Genomic DNA, 17,287 nt, shown 5'->3' on the forward strand with positions numbered 1-17,287 from the left:
GGTGCATGGTTTACAAATATTTTCTCCCATTCTGTAGGTTGTCTGTTTACTTTCTTAATTTCTTTCACTTTGCAGATGCTCTTCAGTTTAATTGGGTCCCATTTGTCAATATTTGTTTTTGTTATCATTGCTTTTGGCATCTTTGTCATGAAATGTTTGCAGGACATATGTCCACAATGGTATCTTCTAGGTTTCCTTCGAGAGTTTTTATAGCCCTAGCAACACTTTAGGTTTTAGGTTTAAGCCTTCAATGCGTCTTAAGTTGATTTTTGCATACGGTAAAAGGAAAGGGTCCAGCTTCAATCTTCTGCATTGGATAGCCAGTTTTCCCAGCAATATTTACTGAAAAGGAAATCCTTTGACTGTGAAAAGCTGTCTGGAGATTACTCAAAGAACTTACAGCAGAACTAGCATTTTACCCAGCAATCCAGGGGATATATTCCCAAAGGAATATGAACCTTTCTACCATAAAGTCCTGTACATACAAATGTCCTTCACAGCACAATTCACATTAGTGAAGACATGGAATCAACCTAAGTACCACCAATGGTAGACTGGAAAAAAAGAATGACATCATGTCTTTTGCAGCAACATGGATAGAGCTGGAGGCCATTATCCTAAGCAATCTAATGCAGAACAGAAAATCAAGTACTGCATGTTCTCACTTATAAGTGGGAGCTAAACACTGAGTACACATGGACAGAAAGAAGAGAGCAACAGACACCAGGGCCTACTTGAGGGTGGAGTGTGGGAGGAGGGTGAGGATCAAAAAACTAGCTATTGGATACTATGCTTATTAATGGGTGGTGAAACAATCTGTACAGTAAACCCCAGCAAGACTCAACTTACCTGTATAATAAACCTGCACATATACCCCTGAAACAAAAGTAAAAGTTTAAAAAAAATAGTGAAAAGAAATGCCAAGAATTTTCTAATCAGAAAAATTTTCTCTAAATTTAAAAGAGATGGCTGGGCAAAGTGGCTCTTGCCTGTAATCATAGCATTTTGGGAAGCCAAGTGGGTTAATCACCTGAAGTTAGGAGTTCAAGACCAGCGTGACCAACACGGTGAAACCCTGTCTCTACTAAAAATGCAAAAATTAGCTGGGCATGGTGGCAGGTATTTGAATGAACAAGTGACCTTAACAATAAGTGACCTTGCCGGGCGCGGTGGCTCATGCCTGTAATCCCAGCACGTTGGGAGGCTGAGGTGGGTGGATCACGAGGTCAAGAGATCGAGACCATCCTGGTCAACATGGTGAAAACCCATCCCTACTAAAACTACAAAAAATTAGCTGGGCATGGTGGTGCGTGCCTGTAATCCCAGCTACTCAGGAGGCTGAGCCAGGAGAATTGCCTGAACCCAGGAGGCGGAGGTTGCGGTGAGCAGAGATGGCGCCATTGCACTCCAGACTGGGTAACAAGAGTGAAACTCTGTCTCAAAAAAAAAACAAAAAACAAAAAACAAAACAAAACAAAAAAACAATAAGTGACCTTAACAACTCACAGAATACAACTACAATGCCAACAATAAACAATTGAAAAATAAAATTTTTAAAACAATACCATTCAGACTGGGTGTGGTGGTTCATGCCTGTAATCCCAGAACTTTGGGAGGCTGAGGTGAGTGGATCATGAGTTCAGGAGTTCGAGACCATCCTGGCCAACATGGTGAAACCCCATCTCTACTAAAAATACTAAAAATATCCAGGTATGGTGGTGGTTTTCTGAGATACTAGCTACTGGGAAGGCTGAGGCAGGAGAATTGAACCCAGTAAACCGAGATCATGCCACCGCACTCAAGCCTGGGCAACAGAGTGAGACTCTATCTAAAAAAAAGTCCCATTCACAATAATATCAAAAATATAAAATATTAGGGATAAGTTTAACAAAATAAGTGTAAGTTCTGTATACTAAGAACCTTAAAACACTGCTGAGAGAGATTAAAGGAGACCAAAAATAAACAGAGATTAATATGCCATGTTAATAGTTCAGAAGTTTAAAATTTTTAAGATGTGAATTCTCCACAAATTGAACTATAGGTTCATCATCCCAATCAATATCCTAACAAGCTTTTTTGCTAAATTTGACAAACAGATTTAAAAATTTATATATATATATATTCAAAGGACATGGAAGAGTCAAAACATTTTTTTTCACAGGAGAAAGTTGGAAAGACTTTATTTTCAACAGATTTCAAGACTTAACTATAAAGCTAATCAAGAGTGTGGTTTTGGCACAGGATGGATATATAGAGCAAAGAAACAGAATTGATTAGGAATAGACCCACATCTTTGTGACCAATCAGTTTTTCATAAAGGTGCCAAATTAACTCAAATTAATTAATTCAACAAGGATAGTCTTTTCATCCAATTGTGGTGGAATAACTGGAACTTCACGTGGAAATAAGTAAACTTTGATACTTCATTTACTCTATACACACAGATTAACTCAGAATGGATGGTAGGCCTAAATGTAAACATTAAAGGCATAAAACTTTTAAAGAAAACCCAAGAGAAAATTTTTGGGGATTTGGGTAAGCAAAAATTTCTTATTTTCTTCCTTCCTTCTTTCCTTCCTTCCTTCCTTCCTTCCTTCCTTCCTTCCTTCCTTCCTTCCTTCCTTCCTTCCTTCTTTTCTTTCTTTCTTTATTTTTCTTTCTTTCTTTCCTTCTTTCTTTCTTTCTCTCTCTCTCTTTCTTTCTTTCTTTTCTCTTTCCTTCCTTCCTTCCTTCCTTCCTTCTTTTCTTTCTTTCTCTCTCTCTCTTTCTTTCTTTCTTTCCCTTTCTTTCTTTCTTTCTCTTTCTTTCTTTCTTTCCTTTCTTTCTTTCTTTCCTTCTTTCTTTCTTTCTTTCTCTCTATCTCTCTCTCTTTCTTTCTGTCTTTCTTTCTTTCTTTCTTTCTTTCTTTCTTTCTTTCTTTCTTTCTTTCTTTCTTTCTTTCTTTCTGTCCTTCCTTTCTCCCTCCCTCCCTCCCTCCCTCCCTCCCTCCCTCTCTCTCTCTCTCTCTTTCTTTCTTTCTTCCTTTCTTTCCTTCTTTCTCTTTCTCTTTCTCTCTCTCTCTCTCTCTCCCTCCCTTGGGTCAGGGTTCTAAGGAACATCTCTGCTCTCCACCCTGCTGCTATAAAGTGATTCCTGAACACTCACACACATGCACACTGACAATGATGTAGCTACACTCCTCCTATGACAATGCATCACCTTCAGAAATTGTGCTGAGAGAACTTGTGCTTCTTGAGATTTCTGCCAACAGGCTAAGTGCCCAGAAGACTCATGGCTTACTTTTATCCCCAGATATTGAATCTGCAGCAGTGACCTGTTTTCTTCACTAGCCTAGGCTTCCGGGTCATCCGTCCCTCCCATCTACCTGCAAGCTCAGTTTATAAGTCAGAGCTACCCCGCCTGCCTGGACCAGTAACTGCAGCACTAACCAGTCTTTTCACCAAATGTGTTCTGTTTCCTACCCATAAGTTTATTTTTCTTTCTTTTTTCTTTTCTTTCTTTTTTTTTTTTTCAAACTAAGTTTCACTCTTGTTGCCCAGGCTGGAATTCAGTGACGGGGTATGAACTCATTGCAACCTGTCTCCCTGGTTCAAGAGATTCTCTTGTCTCAGCCTCCGACTAGCTGGAATTAAAGGTGCGTGCCACCACTCACAGCTAATTTTTGTATTTTTAGTAGAGACGGGGTTTCAGCATAATGGCCAGGCTTGTCTCAAGCTCAACCTCAGGTGATCCACCCACCTCGGCCTCCACAAAGTGCTGGTATTATTGGAGTGACCCTCCGGGCCCGGCCCTATAGGCTTTTTTTTTTTTTTTTTTTTTTTTTTTGAGACAGAGTTTCACTCATGTTACCCAGGCTGGAGTGCAATGGCGCGATCTCGGCTCACCACAACCTCCGCCTCCTGGGTTCAGGCAATTCTCCTGCCTCGGCCTCCTAAGTAGCTGGGATTACAGGCATGCACCACCATGCCCAGCTAATTTTTTGTATTTTTAGTAGAGACGGGGTTTCACCATGTTGACCAGGATGGTCTCGATCTCTTGACCTCGTGATCCACCCGCCTCGGCCTCCCAAAGTGCTGGGATTACAGGCTTGAGCCACCGCGCCCGGCCTCCTATAGGCTTTTTATAGCATATTCTCTTATTCTGACTTTTTTCTTTTCCACAAATGCTGTTTCACAATTCCAACGCCACACGTCTGGTGCCTAAATACAAACTCTACTGAAAATCCAATGTCCACAAGATCAGGATAAATTATTTGGACCTACTTATTGTAAGCATAAATACAAAATGAAAATGAGACACTTAATCAACTTAAAAAGAAAAAAGAAACTTACTCTTCTTCTTAAAACATTTAATTTAGATATCTTTTATATGTAAATTGTTTCTCTGCTTTTTGTCTTTTACATATCTTTTTTTTATTGTTTTTTATTCTTCTCTCTCTCTCTTTCTCTCTCTCTCTCTCTATCTCTCTTCTGAGATGGAGTTTCACTTTTGTCATCCAGGCTGGAGGGCAGTGGTGCGATCTTGGCTCACCGCAACCTTCATTTCTCGGTTTCAAGGGATGCTTCAGCCTCAGTCTCCCAAGTAGCTAAAATTGCAGGCACCTGCAACCACACCCGGCTAATTATTGTATTTTTAGTAGAGACTGGGTGAAACATGGTGAAACCCAGTTGGCCAGGCTGTTCTCGAAATCCTAACCTCAGGTGATCCGCCCACCTACGCCTCCTAAAGTGCTGAGATTACAGGCGTCAGCCACTGTGCCCAGCCTATTATTTTCTTTATTATGCAAACATTGAGATTATTTAGTTTTCCTTTTTGAAATATTTTGTGCAAGGCCGGGCGCGGTGGCTCACGCCTGTAATCCCAGCACTTTGGGAGGCCGAGGCAGGTGGATCACGAGGTCAAGAGATCGAGACCATCCTGGTTAACATGGTGAAACCCCGTCTCTACTAAAAATACAAAAAATCAGCTGGGCATGGTGGTGCGTGCCTGTAATCCCAGCTACTCAGGAGGCTGAGGCAGGGGAATTGCCTGAACCCAGGAGGCGGAGGTTGCGGTGAGCCGAGATCGTGCCATTGCACTCCAGCCTGGGTAACAAGAGCGAAACTCCGTCTCAAAAAAAAAAAAAAAAAAAGAAAGATTTTGTGCATTAAAGTTACGTTTTTTATTTACCATCTTTTTCTTTTTTTAATATAGAAATATAGCACTATAAATTTCTGTTTTAGAATTGCTTTGTGGGGTTTTTTCGTATCCCAGGAGTTACTGTATGTTGTGTTTCTATTTTCTTTTCTCTCAATATACTTTCTGATTTCCCTTTGCTTTTTCTCTTTGACTTGTTCCATGTCCAGGAACATGTTGTTTACTGTCCACATATTTGTGAGCTTCAAATTTTTATTTGGCTATTAATTTGTAGTTTTATTAAATTATGATTTTAAAAGGTGAAACATCGGGACATGGTAGCTGATGCCTGTAATACCGGCACTTTGGGATGCCGAGGCAGGTGGATTACCTGAGGTCAGGAGTTTTAGACCAGTCTCACCAACATTATGAAACCTTGCCTTTACTAAAAATACAAAATTAACTTGGTGTGGTGGTGTGTGCCTATAATTTTAGCTACTTGGGAGGCTGAGGCAGGAGAATTGCTTGAACCCGGGAGGTGGAGGTTGAACTGAGCTGAGATCTCGCCCTTGCACTCCAGCCTGGGTGAAAAATTGAGCCACTGTCTCAAAAAAAAAAAATGGATATAATTTTAATATTTTTAAATTTGAAAAGGCTTTATTTTATTTTGGCCCAACATATGATCTACGATGGATAATGTTCCATTTGTGCTTGATAAGAATGTGTATTCTCAGGCCGGGCGCGGTGGCTCACGCCTGTGATCCCAGCACTTTTGGAGGCCGAGGCGGGTGGATCACGAGGTCAAGAGATCGAGACCATCCTGGCCAACACGGTGAAACCCCGTCTCTACTAAAATACAAAAAATTAGCTGGGCATGGTGGTGCATGCCTGTAATCCCGGCTACTCTGGAGGCTGAGGCAGGAGAATTGCCTGAACCCAGGAGACGGAGGTTGCGGTGAGCCGAGATCGCGCCATTGCACTCCAGCCTGGGTAACAAGAGCAAAACTCCGTCTCAAAAAAAAAAAAAAAAAAAAAAAAAGAATGTGTATTCTCATACTGTTACATGAAGTATTCTATATAAGTCCGGTAGGTGCAACTGTTCTATAGCGCTATGCAAACGTATCATTTTCTTTTTAGCTTTCTGTCTGAATAATCTATTGTAACAAAGTCCTGTACTATTTTCATATTTGTCTGTTTTTTTCTAAAGTTCTCTTCACATAGGTTTTTTTTTGTTGTTGTTGTTTGTTTGTTTGTTTGTTTTTTTGAGACAGAGTTTCACTCATGTTACCCAGGCTGGAGTGCAATGGCGCGATCTCGGTTCACCGCAACCTCCGCCTCTTGGGTTCAGGCAATTCTCCTGCCTCAGCCTCCTGAGTAGCTGAGATTACAGGTACGTGCCACCATGCCCAGCTAATTGTTTGTAGTTTTAGTAGAGACGGGGTTTCACCATGTTGACCAGGATGGTCTCGATCTCTTGACCTCGTGATCCACCCGCCTCGGCCTCCCAAAGTGCTGGGATTACAGGCTTGAGCCACCGCGCCCGGCCATTTCCTTTGGTTTATTTGTGATTAAGAAAACTTCTTTGTGATTTTTTAGAGATTAAAATTAAAAAAACAATCTATCTGCATTCTCCTCTTTCTTAAGCCGATAGATTTAAAAAATGCAAAGAAGACACATTTGTTTTTTACCCACACATCTCTTCCAGTCACTATGCTGAGGAGAGTCAATGTGAGAACAGCTAAGAAAAGTTTTCTGATGGAACAGCCACTTCTCAGCAAAAATGACACAAAAAAAGTATACATCTTTTTTGATTTGTTTTGTTTTTTGTTTTTTCTGGAACAGAGTCTCACTCTGTCGCCCAGCCTGGAGTGCAGTGGCATGATCTCAGCTCACCGCAACCTCCCCCTCCTGGATTCAACAGATTCTTCTGCCTCCACTTTTTGAGTGGTTAGGATTACAGGCACCTGCCACCACAACGGGCTAATTTTTGTATTTTTGGTAGAGATGGGGTTTCACCATGTTGGCCAGGCCTGTCTGAAACTCTTGACCTCAGGTGATCCACCCGACTTAGCCTCCCAAACTGCTGGGATTAGATGGGTGAGCCACCCTGCCTGGCTAAAAGTATAACTCTTTAGCTGGGTGCGGTGGCTCCTATCTGTAATCCCAGCACTTCTTTAAGAGGCCGAGGTGGGAGAATCACAATATGAAGAAATCAAGACCATCTTGGCCAACATTTTGAAACTGTTCTCAACTAAAAAATACAAAAAAATTGCTGGGTGTGGTGGCACATGCCTGTAGTCCCAGCTACTTGGGAGGCTGAGGCAAGAGAGTCAGTTGAACCCAGCGAGGTGGAGGTTGCAGTGAGCCAAGATTTTGCCACTGCACTCCAGCCTAACAACAGAGCGAAATTCCATCAAAAAAACGTATAAATCTTTTATGGAATATTAACATATTTTCAGTAAATTGAACGTATGCGTGAATAAAATTCTTACAGTAAAATTAAAATTCATTTTGTTGATTCCTATTGAGCTCAAGTAATATTGGATAAAAAGTCAGCAAATAAAGAGCAAAAAATTATTTGAAATAGAAATATTGTGAATAAAGTTTTTCTGTCAATTTAAGTAAAAATATTTTTATCTCATACTAATAGTCTTATCTATATTTGTAGACTATCAAATGATACCTTTCATTATCAATTGTACTTCATATATGTATTCCATCCATAGCAGCCTTCTTCACTGTTTCAATGCCTTCTGCACTTCATGTCAGCGAAAAACAGGCCAGCTGCTGCCAGGAAATGGATGTGGTGTTATTGCTACTTTAAGAGTGATGACGAAGAGCAGTTGTCTGAATTGTTCCCATGTGACAAACACTGTAATTTGCCTCAAAGTACACACATTTCTTATTTTTCTCTAAATTTACTGATGAAATAAAATTCTTAATTAAGAAAGACTTGATCTCATTCAAATATGTTTTATGAAATTTGGTTGACATTTTCTTTTCTTTTTTTTTTTTTTAAGATGTGGTCTCACCATGATGGCCAGGCTGGTCTTGAACTCCTAACCTCAGGTGATCCACCCACCTCAGCCTCCCAAAGTGCTAGGATTACAGCCGTGAGCCACCACATCCGGCCCTGGTTGACATTTTAGTGTCTCTGAGTTAAATAACAGATTGAAAATTTCTATGAATCCAAATACATGAGCAACCTTTTTACTAGAAGTCTTTCTGAGGCAGATTAAGATTCATAACATTTCTTTATAATATAGAAGAAATATGTGAACGCTGTTCCTGGTAATCAACTCTGAACACTGAACATTCTCAGTTCCCAGTATTCTCCCTGAGTCATTCATGAAATATTGGTATCTCTGTAAGGAAACAGAAAAAGGTGTTCGGGGGAGGGTCACAACTTTGCACAGGAATGCCTTCTACTGACACATTATTGGGGTCTTGATCTAATTGGTCTATCTTTGCATGACTAGATAGTTACTGAATCTAGTCATACTATTTTGTTTCTTGCAGCTAATGACATCTGTTACCTATAAGTTTCATACAATGCCTTGCTAAGCTGAAACATAAAAACTTTTGTTAATTTACCCTAAATTGAGGAACTGGATTTGCAATTTCCAATCTTTCAATGTTAAAGCAAATCAGAGAAGAGCAATGTGTGTATGTTGTATGCATTTTCTTGCCCAGCTATCAAAATTCTTCTCATATTCTCTTGGACACTCTAGGCAACCACCTAAAAAATTTTCCCTCCTAATTTTTTTAGTCAAGATACTAGATTTCAAAAGGTGAGCAGGACAATTATACCAAGCCATTGAAAGGTGTGGTTCTGATGACTTTTATTTCAAATGTTTTCTCTAATTGTTGGTCTTATTGCATTAACGTAAAAGAGAAACTATCTAAATAACAATGTATGCATTCAATAAATATTCATATTAAGGTGCTCAAAGTTCAGTAATGTATTACAGAATAGTGGAATTTTCTAAAATTAGAAGGTCAGATTGTTATTAATAAATTCATTATTTTTTCAACATTTTCTAATGTTGGAATTTAAAGAATTGGGTATGCTTTTTCATGATAAGTTCAATTCTAGGAGGGTACCCACTGGTCTGCATGGTATTTTTGTAATCAATTATGTAGAATTTAGTAACCTGAATGTTGCAGAAATGCTAATTTAATAAGGATGAGAATGAAATCAGCCTCTTTGGTAGACTATTGGTATTCCAGAGGCTAACCATTCACTTCGGCTGTGTAGACATTGCTTCATAATGCCAGGGAGCCCTTTCAACCAAGTTGCCTTTGCTTCCCATTGACATGATCTCTGTTTTTTCTTAAACTCTCCCAGATGAGCGGGTGATTATTTGTTGCATAAATAAGGTCCCTCATTTCTTTCTCCATCATGAGAAACTTCCATTCTCCCTACTGAAAGCAACATGTTGAAAGAAGAAATTGAGACAGTATTCGAATATAACCCTTGCCATGTGGCCACCATGAGCAGCTCACAACATGGCTCACCAAGAAGTTTGATTAATTTCAGAGAAGCAGCGGTGTTTTTCTATGATGTGCTTTTTCTCTTAAAAACACATTTGAGCCGGGCGCGGTGGCTCAAGCCTGTAATCCCAGCACTTGGGAGGCCGAGGCGGGTGGATCACGAGGTCAAGAGATCGAGACCATCCTGGTCAACATGGTGAAATCCCGTCTCTACTAAAACTACAAAAAATTAGATGGGCATGGTGGCGCGTGCCTGTAATCCTAGCTACTCAGGAGGCTGAGTCAGGAGAATTGCCTGAACCCAGGAGGCGGAGGTTGCGGTGAGCCGAGATCCCGCCATTGCACTCCAGCCTGGGTAACAAGAGTGAAACTCCGTCTCAAAAAAAAAAAAAAAAAAAAAAAAAAACACACATCTGATTAAGTTTAGCCTAATCAAGATAATCTCTCTGATGATAAACAGCAAGCCAATACATTATAACTTAATTACACAAAAAATGTCCCACCACAGTCACACATTCTCTCACACTCCAGAGAAATGGTTTACACAGCAGGTGTGCACTGAAGTGGGAATACTGAGGGTCATCTTAGAACTTTGTCCACCCAACTGAATAGATTTCAAATATAGCCTTTCAGTTACTTTTGTTGTCTTTCTAAGTAAACAAGGGTATCATCTGCAAATAAAAATTTAACTGCTTTCTAATTTTATTCATCAAAATAATTATTTATCATTTTCTGCCTTATATTATGTATTTCTCATTTATATTATGCATTCACATGCAGACATTTATAACAATACAAATGCATTCATTTTTAATTTTTGTTAAATTTTAAAGAACAGATATTAAAGGTAACTTGTTTTCTGTTTGAAAGTGTTTTTATTGTATTCAAGAGTATTATCTCTGAAGTCAAAGTTGCTTGTGTTTTAATACTGGCTATGCTATTTTGCGCAAGTTCTTTCTCTCTCTGGCTCTGTTTCTTTCTTTGTAAATTGAGGATAATAATAATGCCTTTGTTATTAAGTGACTGTATGTGTTAGCCCATTCTCACACTGCCAGAGGGACACACCAAAGACTAGGTAAATTATACTGAAAAGAGGTTAATTTGACTCACAGTTCAGCATGGCTGGGAGGCCTAAGAAGACTTACTATCATAACAAAAGAGGAAACAAACATGTCCTTTTTTATATGGTGGCAGGAAGAGAAAAGGTGCTTAGCAAAAGGGGGGAAAGCCCCTTATAAAATCATCAAATTCTTTGGTCATGCTGGCTCACACCTATAATCCCATCACTTTGGGAGGCCAAGGTGGGTGGATCAGGAGATCAGGAATTCAACACCAGCCTGGCCAACATGTTGAAACCTTTTGTATCTACTAAAGATACAAAAAGGTAGCCAGAAGTGATGGCATACCTGTAGTGTCAGCTACTTGGGAGGTTGAGGCAGGAAACAGCTTGAACACAGAGGGTGAAGGCTGCAGTGGCACCAAGATTGACCATCGCATTCCTGCCTGAGTGACAGGGCAAGACTCCACCAAAACAAACGAAAGAAAACCAACCAACCAACCAACCAACCAAAAACCCCATCAGGTCTTATGTGAACTCACTCAGTATCATGAGAACAGAATGAGGGTAATTGCCCATATGATTCAATTACCTCCCACCAGGTGTCTCCCATGACACGTAGGGATTATTGGAACTACAATTCATAATGAGATTTGCGTGTGGTCCCCGGAAAAAGCCCAGGTCCACATGGGTTCACAGTCGAATTCTACCAGACGTACAAAGAGGAACTGGTACTATTTCTTCTAAAACTATTCCAAACAATACAAAAACAGGGAATCCTTCCCAAATAATTTTATGAGATCAACATCATCCTGATTCCAAAACCTGGCAGAAACTCAACAACAAAAGAAAACTTAGGGCCAATATCCATGATGAACATAGACGCAAAAATCTTCAATAAAAGAAAATACTGGCAAGCCGATTGCAACAGCATATCAAAAACCTTATTCACCATGATCAAGTAGGCTTCATCCCAGGGATGCAAGGCTGGTTCAACATATGCAAGTCTATAAACGTAATTCACCACATAAACAGAACCAAAGACAAAAACCACATGATTATCTCAACTGATGCAGAGAAAGCCTTTGACAAAATTCAACAGCCCTTTATGCTAAAAACCCTCAATAAGCTAGGTATTGATGGAATGTATCTCAAATAATAAAAGCTATTTACAACAAAACAACAGCCAACATCATACTGAATGGGCAAAAACTGGAAGCATTCCCCTTGAAATCTGGCACTAGACAAGGATGCCCTCTCTCACCACTTCTATTCAATATAGTACTGGAAGTTCTAGCCAGAGCAATCAGGCAAGAAAAAGAAATAAAGGATATTCAAATAGCAAAGGAGGAAGCCAAATTGTCTCTATTTGCAGATGAAATGATTGTATATCTAGAAGACTACATTGTCACAGACCAGAATCTCCTGAAACTGGAAAGCAACTTCAACAAAGTCTCAGGATAAAAAATCAATGTGCAAAAATCACATGCATTCCTATACACCAATAACAGACTTAAGGAGAGCCAAATCAAGAACTAACTGCCATTCACAATTGCCACCAAGAGAATAAAATACCTAGGAATACAACTAACAAGGAACATAAAGGACCTCTTCAAGGAGAACTACAAGCCACTGCTCAATGAAATCAGAGAGTACACAAACAGATGGAGAAATATTCCATGTTCATGGTTAGGAAGAATCAATATCATGAAAATGGCCATACTGCCCAAAGTAATTTACAGATTCAATGCTATTCCCATCAAGCTACCAATGACCTTCTTCACAGAACTGGAAAAAGCTCCTTAAACTTCATATGGAACCAAAAGAGGGCCTGCATAGCCAAGTCAATTCTAAGCAAAAAGAACAAAGCGGGAGACATCACACTACCGGACTTCAAACTATACTACAAGGCTACAGTAATCAGAACAGCATGGTAGTGGTACCAAAACAGAGATATAGACCAATGGAAAGGAACAGAGGTCTCGGAGGCAACACAACATATCTACAACCATCTGATATTTGACAAATCAGACAAAAACAAGCAATGGGGAAAGGATTCCCTGTTTAATAAATGGTATTTTGAAAACGGACTAGCCATGTGCAGAAAGCAGAAACTGGACCCCTTCCTGACACCTTACACTAAAATTAACTCCAGATGGATTAAAGACTTAAACATAAGACCTAACACCATCAAAACCCTAGAAGAAAATCCAGGCAAAACCATTCAGGACATAGGCGTAGGCAAGGACCTCATGACCAAAACAGACAAATGGGACCTAATCAAACCCCACATCTTCTGCACGGCAAAAGAAACAGTCGTTAGAGTGAATCGGCAACCAACAGAAAGGGAAAAAATTTTCGCAGTTTACCCATCTGACAAAGGGCTGATATCCAGAATTTACAAAAAACTAAAACAGATTTACAAGAAATAAACTAGAAAGCCCACTCAAAAGTGGGCAAAGGATATGAACAGAAACTTTACAAAAGAAGACATACATGAGGCCAACAAGCATATGAAAAAATGCTCATCATCACTGGTCATCAGAGAAATGCAAATCAAAACTACATTGAGATACCATCTCACGCCAGTTAGAATGGCGATCATTAAAAAATCTGGAGATTGGCCGGGTGCGGTGGCTCAAGCCTGTAATCCCAGCACTTTGGGAGGCCGAGGCGGTTGGATCACGAGGTCAAGAGATCGAGACCATCCTGGTCAACATGGTAAACCCCGTCTCTACTAAAAATACAAAAAGTTAGCTGGCATGGTGGCGCGTGCCTGCAATCCCAGCTACTCAGGAGGCTGAGGCAGGAGAATTGCCTGAACCCAGGAGGCGGAGGTTGCGGTGAGCCGAGATTGCGCCATTGCACTCCAGCCTGGGTAACAAGAGCGAAACTCTGTCCCAAAGAAAAAGAAAAAAAAAAGTAATCTGGAGACAACAGATGCTGGAGAGGATGTGGAGAAATAGGAAACAGTTTTACACTGTTGGTGGGGGTGTAAATTAGTTCAACCATTGTGGAAGACAGTTTGGCAATTCCTCAAGGACCTAGAAATAGAAATTCCATTTGACCCAGCAATCCCATTACTGGGTATATATCCAAAGGATTATAAATCGTTCTACTATAAGGACACGTGCACACGAATGTTCACTGAAGCACTGTTTACAATAGCAAAGACATGGAACCAGCCCAAATGCCCATCAATGATAGACTGGACAGGGAAAATGTGGCACATATACACCATGGAAAATTATGCAGCCATATAAAACGATGAATTTGTGTCCTTTGTAGGGACATGGATGAACCTGGAGACCATCATTCTCGGCAAACTGACAGAAGAGCAGAAGATCAAACACCGCATGTTCTCACTCATAGGTGGGTGTTGAACAATGAGAACACATGGACACAGGGAGGGGAGCATTACACACTGGGGTCAGTTGGGGGGAAATAGGGGAGGGACAGTGTGGGGTGTGTAATTGGGGAGAGATAGCAAGGGGAGAAATGCCAGATGTAGGTGATGGGGAGGAAGGCAGCAAATCACACTGCCACGTGTGCACCTATGCAACAATCTTGCATGTTCTTCACATGTACCCCAAAACCTAAAATGCAATAAAATATATATATAAAAAAGAGAGAGATTTGGATGTGGTCACAGCCAGACCATATCACTGTGAGAACAAAATTTATTAACACATCTGTAGCATTATGGTTAGTGCTCAGTGCAAATTAGCTATTATTAATGAGACATTTATATGCTGAATTATGTTAATGCTTGTTGCCACACAAATATTTTTCTATTTCACATGAGTTTTCCAACCAATAGATGAATATGTATTTAAATTACAATTTTATTCTAAATGTGGTATATACATTTAGAATAATAGAATACACAGTAGACTATTATGCATCCTTAAAAAGGGGGAGACAACGTCAATTGAAAAAATATGGATAAATTTAGAGGATACTTCACTAAGTAAAATAAGCCAGATAGACAAAGAAAACTACTGCATGATTCCACTTTTATCTGGAAATAAAGTTGAAATAACAAAATACAATGTGGAAAAATTGGTTACCAAAGACTGTTGTTGATAAAAGAATACAAAGTTTTACAGACAGGATAAATACATTTTGAGATCCTTTGCACAGTAGGGTGACTACAGTCAATGATAATGTATTGTACATTTCAAAATAACTAACAGTAAGTTTTAATGTCTCACTGCAAAAAAATTATAGGTAAGTAAGGTGACAGATATGCTAGTTAACTTGACTTAATTATTCCATATTATATATATATATCAAAACATGACACTGTACCCCACAAATGTATACAATTTTGATTTGTCAACCAAATATACTAGTAGTACATGTGTTTTTCTTTGTTTTTTGTTTTATTGTTTTTTTTTTTTTTGAGACGGAGTTTCACTCTTGTTACCCAGGCTGGAGTGCAATGGCGCAATCTCGGCTCACCGTAACCTCCGCCTCCTGGGTTCAGGCAATTCTCCTGCCTCAGCCTCCCAAGTAGCTCGGACTACAGGCATGCGCCACCATGCCCAGCTGGTTTTTTGTATTTTTAGTAGAGACAGGGTTTCACCGTGTTGACCAGGATGGTCTCGATCTCTTGACCTCGTGATCCACCCGCCTCGGCCTCCCAAAGTACTGGGATTACAGGCATGAGCCACCGCGCCCGGCCAGTTTTTCTAAGAAAATTTAACAAACTGGGCAAGAGAAATAAATATTTCTTCATATATTATAATTTCAGGAAAAATATACATATATTTTTATTACACACAGCTTGCTTATTTAGTGATGTAGTTAAGTAAACTTTGTTATCATGAGTAATTTGAACCTACCACTCAATAATAAAATATGTTAATTATTATTGTTCAGAATAATATAATTTATTTATTTATTTCACTTTCTTTCTTCTTTTGATTTCTTTCTTTCTTTTCTTTTCTTTTCCTTCTTACTTTCTTCTGTCTTTCTTTTTTTTTGAGAAGTTTCACGCTTGTTGCCTAGGCTGGAGTGCAATGGTGCGATCTTGGCTCACTGCTATCCCTGCTTCCTTGGTTCAAATATTTCACCTGTCTCAGCCTCCTGAGTAGCTGGAATTACAGGCATGCACCACCTAAATTACAGGCATGCCCAACTAATTTTGTGTTTTTGTAGAGATGGGGTTTCTCCATGTTTTTCAGGTTAGTCTTGAACTCCCTACCTCAGTTGATCTTCCTGCCTCAGCCTCCTAAGGTGCTGGGATTAGAGGCATGAGCTGCCATGCCGGCTTTATTTGGAAAGGTAATACTTTAAAAGACAGACTCTAAAGCAACTATTTAAAGTAAATTCTCTCAAGATAAATGACTTTTTTCACTTATAGATAAAAGTTATATAAATAGAGCCGGGCATGGTGGCTCATGCCTGTAATCCTAGCACTTTGGGAGGCTGAGATGGGTGGATCACCTGAGGTCAGAAGTTCAAGACCAGCCTGGCCATCATGGTGAAACCCCATCTTAAAAATAAATAAATAAATAAATAAAGTTATATAAATATATACTTTAAACTAACTTTATCAAGTGAATATAAAAAATTAGTTGGTACAAAGAATTTATTAAACAAGTAGATCAGAAAACACTTTGCCTCTTTCTCTAATTTTAAAACAGAAAAACTCAGCATTTAAGTGTTTATTGTCTCGTGGTACTAGAGTGGTAAAGAGCAGTATAAGTTGAGGGAGCTTCCTTTAGTATTTATATTCATGCCATGTGAGAATATAGGAGAACCTGCCAAGGATAGTATTACAAATATCCATCGAATGTTGTAGTCCCAAACTGACAATTAAAATGAACACAAATTACAACCCCCTGGTGTGAACACCTTGTTGTTCCCAGGCTTACCATTTGCTCTAATCTAAAACACTTTACAAGTAACCAGAGCTAATAATTTCAGTACTCTCTCTATATGCTGGGCACTCTTCTCACACCTTTATTTCAGTAAATTGCTTAAATTTTACCAAAACCCTAGGATTTAGGCAGTAATATCCTTACTGTACAGCTGAAGAGTCAAGGACAAAGATGTGAAGAAACTGTCTCCAGGTCACACAGCCCATAAGTGGCAGAACCAGGATGCAATCAGGGGCCACCAGATACCAAGTTTTAATATTCATCATTAAGGCCAGTCACCCTCACACAATTATTTTTATTTATTTAGTTAGTTTTTTATTGCATTTTAGGTTTTGGGGTACATTTGAATAACATGCAAGATTGTTGCATAGGTACACACGTGGCAGTGTGATTTGCTGCCTTCCTCCCCATCACCTATATCTGGCATTTCTCCCCAAATCCCCACCCCCAGTTGTCCCTCCCCTATTTCCTCCCAACAGACCCCAGTGTGTAGTGCTCCCCTCCCTGTGTCCATGTGTTCTCATTGTTCAACACCCACCTATGAATGAGAACATGAGGTGTTTGATTTTCTGCTCTTGTGTCAGTTTGCTGAGAATGATGGTTTCCAGGTTCATCCATGACCCTACAAAGGACACGAACTCATCGTTTTTGATGGCTGCATAATATGCCATGGTGTATATGAGCCACATTTTCCCTGACCAGTCAGCCTATCATTGATGGGTATTTGGGTTGG

Source organism: Sapajus apella, unplaced genomic scaffold (assembly GCF_009761245.1).
Source record: "Sapajus apella isolate SASKATOON/1434 unplaced genomic scaffold, GSC_monkey_1.0 scaffold308, whole genome shotgun sequence".
Lineage (NCBI taxonomy): Eukaryota > Metazoa > Chordata > Mammalia > Primates > Cebidae > Sapajus > Sapajus apella.